Below are 16,590 nucleotides of genomic sequence, written 5' to 3'. Positions count from 1 at the left end.
GGCTGTAGGTCCAGGTCTGTATGGGACAGCTTTTGGGTCCGGACCTGGACACCAACCACCTGTTAGTGACCTCTGACCTAAAAGATGATGGGATGCAACAGTTGAGGTAAAATGGTCCGAGCCATACTATAGATTTTTTTCAACTCCCAGGTTTTTTTGGCCTGATGTTTTCAGATTTTCGTGTCAATTTTTAAAACATTTGAAAAACAAATGTTCCCAGGTTTGAGCATAGCCTTAGTCTTCTTCTCCCTTTCTCGACTTGATAGTATTTTCTCCTTTAAAGGAGTGATATTTTGCTTTTTTTTAAATGACATTTTGCATTTTAAAACATTTCCCTGTGGTCTACTGTGATAGCCCGAGCGGTCAAGGCGCATTTTCAAAAGAGCATAAACCCAGGATGGTAGTAGAAAAAAAATCAATTCTCTTTATTTTTCTTCAGCATGTCAAGAACACAACCTTCACCGACCACCACCTTCACTAAAATGACCCCTATTTATACCAAAAGCACTGTGCATGTGACTCAACTCAACCATTTTTTCCACAGGGGAAACACAATTAATCTATTCTATCAAACAACAGTTTTTCTAATTTTAAAAACACCACAAACTCATAAAATACATTATTTACAAAGATTAAGACATCCCATATTTACAAACCCCATTATACAAACACATATATACATATTTACATTTATCCCGTCACCAGAACACCCTTCCTTTAACCACCCCATGTGCACTCCCCTCCCGGAACCTTTAAATAGCGTCCCAGCCCCCCAGGGAATCCTTTGGCCGGACGAACCGGAAGCCCACATGCAGGTAAGTTAGCGTCTTTATTATATTCTAAAAAAAGTAACAATATCTTAACTTTAAAGTAATTTACTGTTGTTCTTCACCTTTAATGATTTGCTATGCACACACACTTGTCATACACAGGCTTCTACGCACGCCCGACAAAAGAGGACCGCCGCACACATGGCTCACCCTCCCCCGCTGGACCTGCTCACCTCCGAATCACCCTCCAAACAATACAATTAACCAATAAAACATTTAACCGGAATGTGTGTCCATTTCTTCATGCTTTACTACATAAACTATACCATATACTAATATCATTAATATCTAACGTAACAGTGACCGGATGCAACGGCGACCCACCGTTACATCTACATACAAGGTTTGTGAAAGTATCAGCAAATCTAATTGAGTGCTTTTTAATGCTATTTAATGCCCATGTCCAACTGCAGATACAGTTTTATATATAGTTTTATATGTACATTTACCGTCGACAGGCTTTAAACAGGTTCTGAATAGTTCCTCCTCCAACCACTTCTGCTAAAACTTACATTTTTCCTGTTTTTCCAACATTTGCTAATATTCCCTCTGCTTTTTCACCACAGCATGAGTGCGCTCACAGCACATTGCATTCCAAGCATCTGGTGTTGTGACTTTGTGTGTCAGAAATAAACAACAGACAATTAACGGATTCAGCCTGTCAATCATCACACTATACTTCCGATCAAAATTAACTGTTTATAAAATCAAAATAAATTGTGAATGACAATGCTTTTTTTCCATCAAGTATATTTAATTTTGTAATGCCTCTGGACATCGAATGTAATGCTTTTTAATACCATTTAAGGCATTTTCACAAAATCACTTTAACCCTTTCATGCACAGTGGTCACTCCAATGGGCAGTTCTTCTCCAGCTGTTCTCTTGTATATTCATGGGTTTTGTTGTTTTAGTTCCATATCAGCCAACACAGTGGACACTTATGCACCATCCCATAATAATACACTGACATTCAGACCATTACTGTAACTGTACTGTTCTAGATAAACCTGATCTGCACTAACATGTTTGAATGGAAATCAATTGTTATCTGTTAGAAAAAAAAGTGTTTTGTTTTTGGTTTTTTTTGTGCATATTATCGCCATGAAAAGAGTAATAACTAGCATTAGAATATGTTAAAATGTGAGAAAACATCAGATTTTATTTTATTTCATTGTTTTCATATCACTTTCTGATATTGGGTTTTAAACATGTTTCTTTACTTCAAAAATTAAATGCATGGACATTTTTGTAACTCCATGAAAAAAAAAAAAAAAACAACCTTGATCACATGGTTTTATTCATGCCTGTGGAGGAATAAAAACACTCAAGAAAAAAAAATCTTAACCAAGGTTCTCATAATTAATGCATGAAAGGGTTAATGACTTTTAATGCTTTTTAATGACTTGCAGAAACGCTGACATGAACTGTAAATGCTCTGCTTGGGTCTGAATTCTTCATTAATTCAACTCCACAGGTCCATCTTCAACCCTATTTCTGAGTAATGACACCAGAAAGGTTGTTTTGAGCACTGGCCCTTTAAATGCACCTGAGCTACTTCATGCCCCGCCCCCTCCAGGTTGTTGACTGTGCTGCTCTGTCCCGTTCAACCAACAGCTGAACATTTTATGTAATCGGCTCGAAGTTTGGACATATTTTCAGACAAACAATTATGTCGTAATCAGAGAAATGTTTGTCGGAAGTCTTGACCTTATATGTGCAAATGTCGTGACATAACTAGTTGTAGACGCAAGAAATTAAACAGGAATTAAAACAAGTTGTAGAAATCCACTCGATTTTTGCCAAAATTAATATAAAGATAGTTTTGCAGCACACCTGGAGGGTTCAAATTCAAACTTTATGAAATGTTAGGGTCCAAATACACAAATAAATGAACCAAAGACTAATAAAAGTGGGTTTAGCAAAATATGACCCCTTTTAATTAGCAAGTTTGATTTACATCCAAGTTACACCTCCACAATCATTAGCTAACGTCATGATGAAAAACTGGACCACCATTTCATTTCCCTCACTAGAAAAGGATCTGATCCATCATTGGTGAAGCAGATGAATAAAAGTAGTCTCTCACAGAGGTAGCCATCTTAGACTTCACATGCTGCAGTGACCCCATGTGGATGCAGCCTTGACCACATTATTAACTCTGTATTATTCAGCCAAACGCTGCTGAGTGCTGCAGACACTGATGTAAGCGCCGGTCACTTTTCCACAGGCAGAGAGAAACACTTAACATTCAACAGCTGCTCCCTAACAACGGCTTTTAGCACAAACCCTCTGCTCACATACAGTCCCTTATCTGATCTGTCCTGTTGAAAAGGATCCAGCTCAAACAGAGAAGTGGGATTTTCATTTAGGGGCCAGCATATGCACAGAAGGGACAAATTCAGTATTGGCTGCGTGATATCTCTTACCTTTACCTCAAAAGGCACTGGTTTACATGCTGATATGAGAGGTTTGTGTTGGCCGTCTGTGACCTCTGCCTACAGTTTTTATGAGCACATTAATTTGACTTATGTTATTTGAGTGAACACAAAAAAAAAGAAAATTAGATTAAATTATTCCATTTTAATTTAAGTTCAATGTATGAATCCTGAACTGAAGACAGTCAATTGTGGATGGGGTGAGAGTTCTTAGGCTAAAATTTTCTGTATACATTTTGTCAAAAATATAGAAAAAGCATTATTATTTATTAAAGTTCAGTTCAATTTGTAGTATTTAAAAAAAAAAAAACTGATTCAATAAAGATTTGTCTGGGGAGAGAAAACAAAGGGTGTATCTGGGAGACGTGAATTGTACCCCTGATTTTGAAATGACCCACATATGCATGCACTGTAAAAAAAAAAAAAAAAGAAGTAATTTAACAGAATTTTCACTGTTTATTTTACAGATTTTTCCTGTATTTTCAAGATACATGAAAATATTAATAAAATGACAAAAACAGACTGTGATTTTACATGTCAAATGTAAAATAACATGAAAAAAATGTAACTGTGAATAACCAAAAAATTTCAATTTTTTAAAAGGAATTTTTTTCTTTTTTCACAGAAAGATACAGTTAAAATACATTTGCAAATGTATTGTAATTTATATATATATATATATATATATATATATATATATATATATATATATATATATAATATTATAATATTATATTTATTATACAAAAAGGCGAACAAGAAATGGGTTAACAACTTAAAGCAGTTCTGCAGCAGTGGAGGTTGATCAAGCCTGGAGAGTTGGTGCTACCAATTCCTCCAGGTGTCCCAACATTTCTGAATTCTTTCCAACCCCCTGTGTCTGCATAAAAGTAGTGTTGGAACACACTTTGGTACCATACTGTTGGGAGCATTGTTTGAACAGTATTGTACTGCAGAAAGTAGTGTGTTACTATAAAAAATGGAAAAAAGGAAAAGGCAATTAACAATAGAGGAGAGACAGACCATCATAACACTTAAAAATGCAGGTCTTTCCTACAGAGAAATTGCCAAGAAAGTCCAGGTGTCAGTAAGTCCAGTTTCCTTCACCATCCAAAGGCTCTCAGAAACTGGGGGAAATGTTGACAGGAAGAGGTCTGGCAGAGCCAAAGACACAACAGACCATCACACTTCCTCCTCCATGTTTGACAGTTGACGTCACACACTGAGGAACCATCCTTTCACCTACTCGACAGCGTACGTAAGTCCAGTAGAATGAACCGAAGTTTTCAAATTTGGATTCATCAGTCCATAACACCTTCTTCCAGTCTTCAGTAGTCCACTGACGGTGTTTCATGGCCCAGGCAAGCCTCTTTTTCTTATCCTGAAGTCTCAGCAGTGGCTTTCTTGCTCCAACTCAAACATCAAACCTGCAACTAGAAGTCTTCTCTTCACAGTTGAAACTGAGACTTGTTTACTACGACCACTATTGAACTGTGCTTGAAGCTGTTGTCCTGTGAGTCTCCTCTCACTCCAGCTGTTGACTGTCATAAACTTGTCTTCTGATTCTGTTGTGGCTTTGGCTCTGCCAGACCTCTTCCTGTCAGCATTTCCCCCAGTTTCTGAGTGCCTTTGGTTGGTGAAGGAACCTGGACTTACTGACACCTGGACTTTCTTGGCAATTTCTCTGTAGGACAGACCTACATTTTTAAGTGTTCTGATGCTCTGTCTCTCTTCTATCGTTAATTGCCTTTTCCTCTTTTCCATTTTTATAGTAACACACTACTTTCTGCAGTACAATACTGTTCAAATAATGCTTCCAACGGTATGGTACCAAAGTGTGTTCCAACACTACTTTTATGCAGACACAGAGGGTTGGAAGTAAGTAAGAAATGTTGGGACACCTGGAGGAATTGGTAGCACCAACTTTCAAGGTTTGATCAACCTCCATTGCTGCAGAACTGCTTTAAGTTTTTAACCCATTTCTTGTTTACCTTTTTGTATAATTCTGAAATGTGCATTATTTTTCAGTTTTGTTTAACCTTACCGTTCTGTTTTTTTTTTTTTTTTTTTTTTTTTTTTTACCTCTGGCAGTTCACCGCTTACCTTTGTACCATTTCAAGCTGTTCATTGGACTTGAACTGCTTGAATTTCAATACAAAACTGGAAAAAATTGGGGTGTTCTAAAACTTTTGACCGGTAGTGTACCTCTTTCTGAGTTTTTTTTTTTTTTTTCCACTTTTCTACTTTTTTCATATCAAGCAGATTTGAAAGAAAACTAATGTGGTTGAACTTCTCATAAGTTATACATGTACACAGGATGGGAAGTCACAGGTAGATGTGGCATCTTTTTAAGGACTCGTACCCTGAGGCTGTCTGAATATGTATGGATGAATCTATTAAAGAGAAAACTGCATATTGATTACAATTCCTTGGCTCATTCGAAGCATAATAATTGTGTAAATGTACTTTTTATCTTCAATTCTACCAGAGATTATGGCTGATTTTGAAACATCCTTGTGTTTGACATTAAAATGAGAATTTTATGATGACTCATGATTTATGTATGAATGTCTTTGTTTGACAACCTACGCTGATTTAAAACTTTATATATACAACACAGCCCTTGACCACTTTAATTTACATAATGTCATTTACCTGTCAAAGAGATGCACAAGACAAAACCACGCCACAGTATTGTAATGTAAAAGCACTGTCCATATGAAGAACTGACTCCTACCGTTCACACTCCTCATGGCTTCATTATACACACACACACACACACACCTACACACACACACACACACACACACACACACACACACACACACACACACACACACACACACGAGTTTCTCTCTGAAACTCTTGTGTTTTTGTCTTTATTGTGGTTTTGACACAATTAATTGTGCACAAAGGTATACATTATGGGACAGCCAAAATGTAGCACCTAATTAATTATAAAGACACTGCATCTGAACAGAACACAGGTAGTAATTACATTTGCCACCATTAATTTCTTGAGGAAACAATTTGCTATAAATAAACAATTTCTAGGACATGGGGTTATTTTTACATTATGTGGAGAGATGCCACAAATTCATGCACGTAATGAATGATTGAACCACAATCAGGGACTCTCCTTTACACTTTTCTCTGCCTTTATTTAAAATAGATACACAAAGAGAGTATATGTTATTGAAGAAAATCACAGCTGATTAATATTGGAGCATGAACAGAAACTACATTTTCTTTTCTTCCTCGTACCATCCTCCCATCTGCCTCTTTCTTCTTTTGTCCTTCTTTTTTTTTTTCTGCTTATACGTGTGTGTATTTACCGTTTGTGAGCACAGTGTGTGATGAATAATGCAGTGTGAGTTGTATGAAAAGATAAGAAGGCACCGTGGGGTTGCTTAGGGGTTGGAGGAGGTGATGTCACTACATTCACCCTCTACCCTCACACCGAGAGGATATGAGACAAGAGGAGGAGGAGGGAAGAAGAATAGAGATAAAGGTGAGAGGACGGAGGAATATGAGCGAAGACTGAGAGCGATAGAGGCCGAGGAGATGTGTCAGACACAGAGGGAGATACAGAGAAAAGGGAAATGAGAGGGAAGGTGGAGGAGCTGTCGTTAGTCCACTCAGATGTTTTGCTTACCATACATTATCCCCCGTTTATTATTTATACTCCTTGTACAGGCAGCGAGTGGGGGGGGGGGGGGGCAGCTCTGACCTTCTTCAAAAGAACAGGCTGAGTGAGTGTGAGAGGGTGTGTACCCATGTTTTTGGTATATTTATGGGGTTCCAGGACTAAATATTTTGCGTAAATCAATAAACATGAAAATGAAGACATGGGTTAGGGTTCAGGCTGGGCTATGGCTCCAACAAATGAATGCAAATCTATAGAATTCTCACATAATTTATGGACATGGTGTGTTTGTGTGCGCATGCCCTGATACATCTAAACCAGGGATGTCAAACAAGTGGCCCAGGGGCCAAATGTGCCTGCCAAAGGGTCCAGTTCGGCCCCTGGGATGTTTTTGCCAAGTGCAAAAATTCCACAGTCTTGAAGTGAATTAAAGCTATACAGTATGATGTGGCATTTTTACACTTTTCTTTTGTCATCTTAAAATGCTCCTAATAAGTGTGTGTCAAACTAAAATGTAAAAGAAATCCACCAGGTATTGAAACTCAAAAATGTTTAATTCTCATATATTTCTGATAAAAGTCTGACCAATCATTTTATTCGGTCCGAATAAAATAATTGGCCGAACCTGGCTGAGCCTCCTGTCAATCATCCATTACGGCCGTCCAGCATCCGATCCATTATTGCCGTCTCACATCCGATATGTGTCCCTCTGAATCTGATGCTTCACTGTCGCTGCTTCTCCTGTCTCTGACCACAGTCTACTGTCTAGGATGTGTTTGGATAGAACTGACATGCACATGTGGAAGGAAAAAACTGATTTATGAACAGAAACAACTGAGGGGCACAAATGGGAGTCTGATGAATGAAGGATGGAGATAAAAGTCCGGAAGTCGGATGTACTGGACTAAACAGGTCTGCTTAAAGGTCAGCTTTTATGACAGTGGGACTCATACAGGTACATGTACATGGTGTCACACATGTAAGATGATGTAGGATGATAATTGTATGGACTATGAAACTTCAAATGTCCATGGAAAATTCGCGGAGGCAGCGCGTTCACAGTGCGCGCGCCCATCCCCTGGGCACTGCAGTGAAGACACTGACCCAGTACTGCACAGACCAGGTCTACTGATGGAACAGGAGCCGCGGGCCCACGGCAGGTGGATGATGCATCTGATTACTGAGGGAGGGGTCCGCGGACACGCCAAAACGGACCGGACCTCCGCCTCTGCTTCCTCCTCCGTTTTCATCGTGTATCAGATGAGAAGAGGAGAGAGGAGGAGGAGCCTCAGAGCTCAGGCAGCGGGAAGGGGGCGGGGCTTTGGAGAGAGGCGGGTTGTTCATGTTCAAACTTTTACTAAGTGCTGTGAGAAATGCCACATCGGTAGGTATAGCTTTAAGCAAAAAAAAAAAAAAAAAGTTAGCTGGAATTAAGGAAAAAATCTTGAATTAAGCCCAAAAAATATCTTCAATTAAGCCAAAAAAATCTCAAATTTAGCAAAAAAAATCTTGAATTAAGCCAAAGAAAAATCTTCAATTAAGTAAAAACAAATCCTGAATTAAGCAAAATAAATAAATAAATAAATAAAAAAAATATTCAATTTAGCAAAAAAAAAAATCTTGAATTAAGCAAAAAAAAAAAAAAAAAAAAAAAAAAAAAAATCTTCAATTAAGGAAAAAAAAATAAATCTTGAATTAAGCAAAAAAAAAAATCTTTTCTTCATTTTAGTGCAAAAAATTACATTAAATTATGAAAATATTTACATTTACAAACTATCCTGAAACAATTAAATGTGGATGATCTGAACAAATATGAAGAACCTGAAATGTCTAAAGAAAATTAAGCACAATTTTAACAAATTTTCTGGCTGTTACTAAGTGTTTAGTGTCTTTGTAGATCTGATTCATAATGCACATGTAGAAATGATAAGTTGAGGAATAATATTATTAAAATTGCACTAAATTTTCTTATGTTTTTTAATTTAAATTTCTTTTTTTTTGTTTTTTTTTGTGTGGATAGTTTATAAAAGTATTTTCATAATTTAATGTTTGTTATTTTTTACACTAAAATAAAGACAAAAATTTGGAGTTGTCATTATTTATAGATTATCATGTTATTATTTTACTGGTCTGGCCCACTTCAGATCAAATTTAGCTGAATATGGCCCCTGAAGGAAAATGAGTTTGACACCCCTGATCTAAACACTAGCCACAGCTTGATATTTATTTAGTTATTTATTTACTTACTTACTTAGGATCCTTATTATTTTTTACCACAGTAACAACTAGTCTGCCTTGGGTCCACACAGAAGACATTTACATATTATTAACCATTACATAATATCATTATTAAGAATAAATAAACAAATGAATAAATATATTATAAGCAAATCACAAAAACAAATGCAAAAAGGTGATTAAGTTTTTGTCATTATATTGACAACAACCATTAATAAATAAAGCTACATAAGAGTGGACTATGGTGCTGATACACAATTTAGCCAGTATCAACATTTTCTAAAAATTTGATCAAAATCCATTCATAACTTTTTGAGTAATGTTGCTAACAGATAATCAAACAAACAATGAGGACATAACCTCTGCCGTCCTTGGTGGAGGTAAATATTGAATAAAATGGAAACCAATGTAGATAAAAAAAAAAAGAAATAAATTATTATTATTATTATTATTATTATTATTATTATTATTAATAATAATAATAATAATAATAATAATAATAATGGATTGGATTTTATATAGCACTTTTTTAGACACCCAAAGCGCTTTACATTATTGATCCATTATTCATTCACTCTCACATTCTCCCTCTGGTGGTGGTAAACTACATCTGTAGCCACAGTTGCCCTGGGGCAGACTGACAGAAGCGTGGCTGCCAGTTCGCGCCTTTGGCCCCTCTGACCACCACCAAACATTCACACACATTCATACACCAGTGTGAGTGGCACTGGAGGCAAGGAGGGTGAAGTGTCTTGCCCAAGGACACAACAGCACATGGACAGAGCGGGATTCGAACCGCCAACCCTTCGGTTATTGGACAACCCGCTCTACCACCTGAGCCATGGCCGCCCCAAAAAAGTGCAATACCACAGAATTCCACTAGATGGTGGCTCCAATTGACAGCCACTATTTTATTTTCTAGTGTCATTCTGGTTTCTTTTTCTTTTATTTTATTATTCTGGTGGAGTCTGTAAATTGTTGCTCCATTAATAAGATTTATTAGAATGTCTGTGTCTGAGCTTTGATTGGCAGCTCACTCACCTGCTGAGACTTTTCCGAGGTTCTTTTCTTTCAGAAGTTTTTTGTATTTTTTTACAGTCTTAACTGTGCTGCACTGTAGTTTAACGTGTTGGACTATTATAGTGTTTCTCAATGGGGAGGGTACCCCAAAATATGACCCCTTTAAGTCAGTATATCTACATTCTTTATCAAAAGAATTAAAAGTACTTAGTACTTTTATTTCAGTAAGATTGCTGATGTAGTACTTTTATTTTTACTTGAGTATATGTTTTGCTGGATATTTGTACTTTTACATAAGTACTAAGCGTCAGTACTTCCTCCACCACTGGGTGACATAGTGGTGCAGTGGATAGCACTCGTGTCTCACAGAAGGTCTTGGGTTCGATTCCAACACCAGTCACTGGGGGTGGGACCTTTCTGGAGTGTCTGCGTGGGTTCTTTGGGTACTGCGGCTTCCTCCCACCATCCAAAGACATGCACTGATAGGTTAACTGGTTAAGCTAAATATAATATGTGTATGTCAGCCCTGCAATGAACTGGTGACATGTCCAGGGTGTACCCCGCCTTCGCCCATAAGTAGCTGGGATAGGCTCCAAGCAACCCCCATGACCCTAGTGAGGACAAAGCGGGTTCAGAAAATGCATGAATGAATAAACGTTATACATATCTGGTCATACATACAGTATATGTTCAATTCTATGTTTAGAGACAATAAATACTGTCAAAAGGTTTTTGAATCATACTGAAATCATTTGATTTGTCAGTCAGGTATTAATTATACAACCTAGTGAGGATAAAGCGGGTTCGGAAAATTAAAGAATGAGGTATGAGGATGTGTTGTAAGCTAATGGGTGACATTACTGTACCTGTTCCCTTTATACTACTGTTTTTCAACCTTGGGGTCGGGACCCCACATGGGGTCACCTGGAATTCAAATGGGGTCACCTGAAATTTCTAGTTATTGATAAAATAAAAAAAAAAAATAAAAAAAAAAAAATCCAACTTACTAATAAAAAAATATATGGTGAATTGACAGAGACAATCACAATACATAAAAGACATGACAGACTGTGAAGCTGAAGCGCTGTGGTTGTGTTTATCTTTCAAATGTTCATTGTGGTCGGTTTCAGATGCTGCAGCTCTTTCATAATTCATATTGTTTAAGTATTAATTGTCAGCCTTGTAAATCCAAGCTGGACTGACTGTACATATCCAAGGAAAACAAAATTCTCACTTTGTGCAGTAATCTACACCTGGTTTTTCTGCCTCTGTCCATAATAATATACATTATATAGACTAAATGTTGTCTAAAATTAATGCTTATTTGCAACATAGTATAGCAAACTATTACATGATCAAAAACAAATTAATTTTACCCCCAAAAAATGTCTTTGTTTTGAATGTCTGGGGTCGCCAGAAATTTGTGATGTCAAAATGGGGTCACGAGCCAAAAAAGGTTGGGAACCACTGCTTTATACAGTCTATTAATGTCCTCACTCCTCTTAACATGTTAACAACTGACACATTTGACAGATTCTTTGATAATAACAAACATTAGAGCACCTAGTATAGTAGATATGTGTTTATATTATGATCCCATATCCCACATCCAAATTTGATTGATAAGATTTTATTTGGGTTAACAATGAAATGCGTTTAAAATGTTTCTTTTTAGTGTTTCTTAAACTAATGGTTGAATCATGGTGGATCTCTTTACACCGACAATTCATTTCACTGTGAAAAAGAACTATTAAATTTCCAAATGTTCCTTTCTCTTATCTGCAGCAGGGCCATCTCCATACATTAATCTTAACAAATCGTTTGAATAGTTTAATCCCACAAACTGCTGGTAGAATGTTAAAATACTGATTAAAAACATGAAAAACTATCCAGTTATTATTATTATTTTTTTAATTCATTGCTTTTTCCAAACCTGTGTAAATAAATGTGAGGTGGGTTATTGCTTCCTATTTGCCTCTGAAACAACTTTTTTGTACCTCTTATTCCTGTTGCTATCCCCATCTGTTGCTGGAAATGTAGTATTGTCGTATAATTTCACAAATACAGAAGTACACATGTGCTTTGGGATGGTGTTGGGAAGAGGGCTAGGTTTAAAGCATAGCCGTGTAAATAATACTCGGAAATTAGATGCAATTACAATGGATTTCTCATTAGAAATAAATGGAAACTCATTCATTTCACTCATTAATGGCCTCATTAAAACCAAGACTGTGGTTTTACTTCAAATGATTCAGCCTCTCTAACTTGTACCTGCACTTTTCCTAAGTGGCTTCGTGAAAGAGATCCCTCTGCCTTGATATTTCACCATATTTTGGCCTAAAGTTCATCTCCATTTAATTATAATCTTCAAATACTCCGACCTCTGAAGGGCATTTTCAGTGGCATTTCAGCACAGATGGGAATTAGAGAGACTGCATTTGACTGCAAATAGGAAAAGGGATGTTTTCTATCTAATCTATGACACTGAAAAGGATTTTGTCCCCCCAAAAAAGACTTGGCAGAAAATATCTCAGATCCTATAAATACCACTCAGAAATGTCTTTAGATCCCTACTTGTGCACTCATTCTGTATCTGCTATTACATCATAACATTACATCCCTGACCTTGGGGAAGTTTACAGGGTGGGGAAGCAAAATTTACAATGAACATTTAGTTGTTTTTTTCTCAGCAGGCACTACGTCAATTGTTTTGAAACCAAACATATATTGATGTCATAATCATACCTAACACTATTATCCATACCTTTTCAGAAACTTTTGCCCATAGGAGTAATCAGGAAAGCAAACGTCAAAGAGTGTGTGATTTGCTGAATGCACTCGTCACACCAAAGGAGATTTCAAAAATAGTTGGAGTGTCCATAAAGACTGTTTATAATGGAAAGAAGAGAATGACTATGAGCAAAACTATTAGGAGAAAGTCTGGAAGATACTATTAAAGAAGAATGGGAGAAGTTGTCACCCGAATATTTGAGGAACACTTGTGCAAGTTTCAGGAAGCGTGTGAAGGCAGTTATTGAGAAAGAAGGAGGACACATAGAATAAAAACATTTTCTATTATGTCAATTTTCTTGTGGCAAATAAATTCTCATGACTTTCAATAAACTAATTGGTCATACACTGTCTTTCAATCCCTGCCTCAAAATATTGTAAATTTTGCTTCCCCACCCTGTAAAGGAAAACTTATTTGCCAAACTACCTCTCACATAGTTGTACCCTTTTTCTCCTATGATGTAGTGTTTCAATCTACTTGTACCTAGCTAACGGTCTGTTGTAATGAATGAAACAAAATGTAATGTGGAATGTGTGGGGGTCCACAGACAGGTTTTAATAATAATAATAATAATAATGATGGATTAGATTTATATAGCGCTTTTCTATGAACGTATACTCAAAGCGCGTACAGAGGATCCACTATTCATTTGCTCTCACATTCCCCCTCTGGTGGTGGTAAACTACATTTGTATCCACAGCTGCCCTGGGGCAGATTGACGGAAGCGTGGCTGCCAATCCACGCCTACGCCCCCTCCGACCACCACCGAACATTCACACACAGTCATACACCAGTGTGAGTAGCAGCACTGGAGGCAAGGAGGGTGAAGTGTCTCACCCAACGACACAACAGCACTTGGACAGAGCGGGATTCGAACTGCCAACCCTTCGATTATTGGACGACCCGCTCTACCATTTGAGCCATGGCCACCCCAGGTTTTTAAATGTACTGACCAAGAAGCACCAACCACTGCCTGACAGTGACATTCACTGCACAAGCATTTTCATGGAGCTTTGCAGTATTTTTAACATGATTATTTTATGTCATTTTTTAAATGTTTTAACATGTTTAAAATAAGAACTAGTGTGGGAACCATGGGTTCTAGATCCTCTGATACAGTTCATTCCTTTACTTTCTTGGTAAATTCCACTGGCACTTTCAGTTGAATAACCTCTCAGCTGGCATGTCTGTTTCTGCACATGAAATTTGACACCATGGCAACGTGGCTCTATTGTTTATCTGTTGCTAGGTAACCCACTTCAATGATGATTCTATGATTACGGGCATAGCAATGTGATCGTAAGGCTATTGTATTCCAAAATTACTAATATCTCCCAAAATTCTGGTCCGATCAACTTGCTGTTTTTGCTAGTCTCTTCCTTGACCAAAAATACATAAGTTTGCCAAACTACAGCAGTCAGTTCTTTCAGGATTTTGTGTGATGCCCGAGACACACACAGACAGCGTCCACTTCCCTTTTATAATATAGATTCTGACATTATTCCAAGTATGTCAGTGTATTTACAGAGATGTGGAATGAATTTATTCAAAGCTTTGGGCAGATGTATAACTGGTACTATTTGTGTCCCCTAGAGCCTGACCGATTATAGCGTATCACCAGTTAATCAACATCGGCCAATATGTAGCCGATATATTAACTTTTTTTGCTGCGTGGAGATTCTGTCGCTCGTTGCTCCTATGTGTGTGTGTGTGTGTGTGTGTGTGTGTGTGTGCTGCCCGGAGAATAAGAGGAACTTTAAAGCGAGTTAGTTTCACTTTCACTCCTGCTCGGACAATGATGCTATCACCCCACACACACACAATCACAAAATCATGGAGCTGCACCCCCCCCCCCCCCCCCCCGTGCTCTGACAAGGATGGATTGCATCACGGACTGCTACCGCAAGCTCTGACAAGGATGAACCCCCCCGCTCCGAAAATCACAGACCTCCCCCTCGTCTTATGAAGTATTCACCCCCCACACACACATGTCCGTGCACTTCCTGTCTGCCTCACAGTTTCATTCTGCCAGCAGGCCTGGGTGTTAATAGTGTAGGGGAGACTGGGGACAGTTGTAACATGGGTCAGTTGTAACTCTTGCTATTGCTTCAATCAGGAACAATTTAGGACTCACCTAATTCACTCTGCACATGCTCAGTTTAGTCCTTAGTCCACATAATAAGTTGTGGTGCCGTGAGGCAGATGCATCAAAATCTGAGTGAAAACATAACTGTGTGGTAAGTAATATTTTTTGCTGTAATTATTTTTGTGATTGCATAGTTTGCATTTGAAAGTTGTGTAAATTTTATTTGTGAGATAAACAAAGATTTATGCAACTGTTAATCCACCTGTCCACAATTATCTAATATAACATTATTATATCCTGTGTAGATCAGTGTTCTTATTTCATATATCAGCCAATATATCGGTTATCGGCCAATATCAGCCGATATGTTGGATATTGGCTTTTTTTTAGCCCCCAGTATCGGTATCAGCATCGGCCCCAAAAATCCCATATCGGTCGGGCTCTAGTGTCCACTAGAGGGAGTAGTGAGTTACTCTAACTGATTCCCATCGCATTGAAAACTAACACCAAGGGGTCTCGCTCAAGGCAAGACCACTCAGAATTGACAGTGTGCTGTTATCACTGGACAACTTTCTAAAGTAAAACAATGAAATAAGACCATTTATTTTATATTATATTTATTATTTATTTATTTTTTACAGTTGTTCTATATCTTTTAATCTGTTCTTGTATTTTACTCTGCTGTTTTATTTTTTTAATTTATTTTTCTGTGTAGCACTTTGGTCCACTTTGGTTGTTTTAAAGTGCTTCACAAATAAAGTTGGATTGGATTGGATTAGGTTAGACTGGATTGGATTTGATTTTTATCCCCCCCAAGGGGAGGGTAGGGGTATTGTTTTTGGTATGATTTGTTTGTTTGTTAACACTCTAGCAGCAAAACTATTGGTTGAATATATACCAAATTGGGTTTATAGATTGCCAGTGACCCAGAATAAATGTGGTTGCATAGGTCAAAGTTCAAATTTTTTATGATTTTTTTAAAATCTACTTTACTCTTTACTTATAATAGGAAAAAAAATTTCAAATGTCTATAAAAACATCAATTTTGTTTCAATTTACATCAAACTTGGCACATGTATAGAGGCAATTGATATGCTGACATCAGCACACACAAACATGATGACATGAACCTCTGCTGATTATCTGCAAACACAAAGACCAAGAGAGAGGTGTAGGACAGTAAAGGTGAGGAGAAGCAATGTTAACTGAATGTCCTTGAAGGGAGCATGTTTAGCATGACTTGTTTCACAAATGTTTTTTTTTGTCACCTGCTACAAAAGAATTATTCTGCAAATTTACCCCCTTTGTTTACCTTTGTCTCCATCCGTCTTTCGCTCCACCTTTCCATCTCTTTTACTCTTCACCTGTCATTTTGTGGAACGCTGACTCTCGTGCTCTCTTTCTTCCGCTCTGCAGCAAATTGAGTCTGAATGAGCTCCAAATCATGTTCAAGTGCAGCCAGAGATACTTCCAAGTCTTTCAGACAGTGATTCTGCCTGGTAAACTACCATCAGCGCACACACACACACAGATGCAGACTTC

The sequence above is a fragment of the Sphaeramia orbicularis genome, chromosome 15, assembly GCF_902148855.1.
Source record: "Sphaeramia orbicularis chromosome 15, fSphaOr1.1, whole genome shotgun sequence".
NCBI classification, from domain to species: Eukaryota; Metazoa; Chordata; class Actinopteri; order Kurtiformes; family Apogonidae; genus Sphaeramia; species Sphaeramia orbicularis.
Note: the sequence above shows the minus strand (reverse complement) of the source record.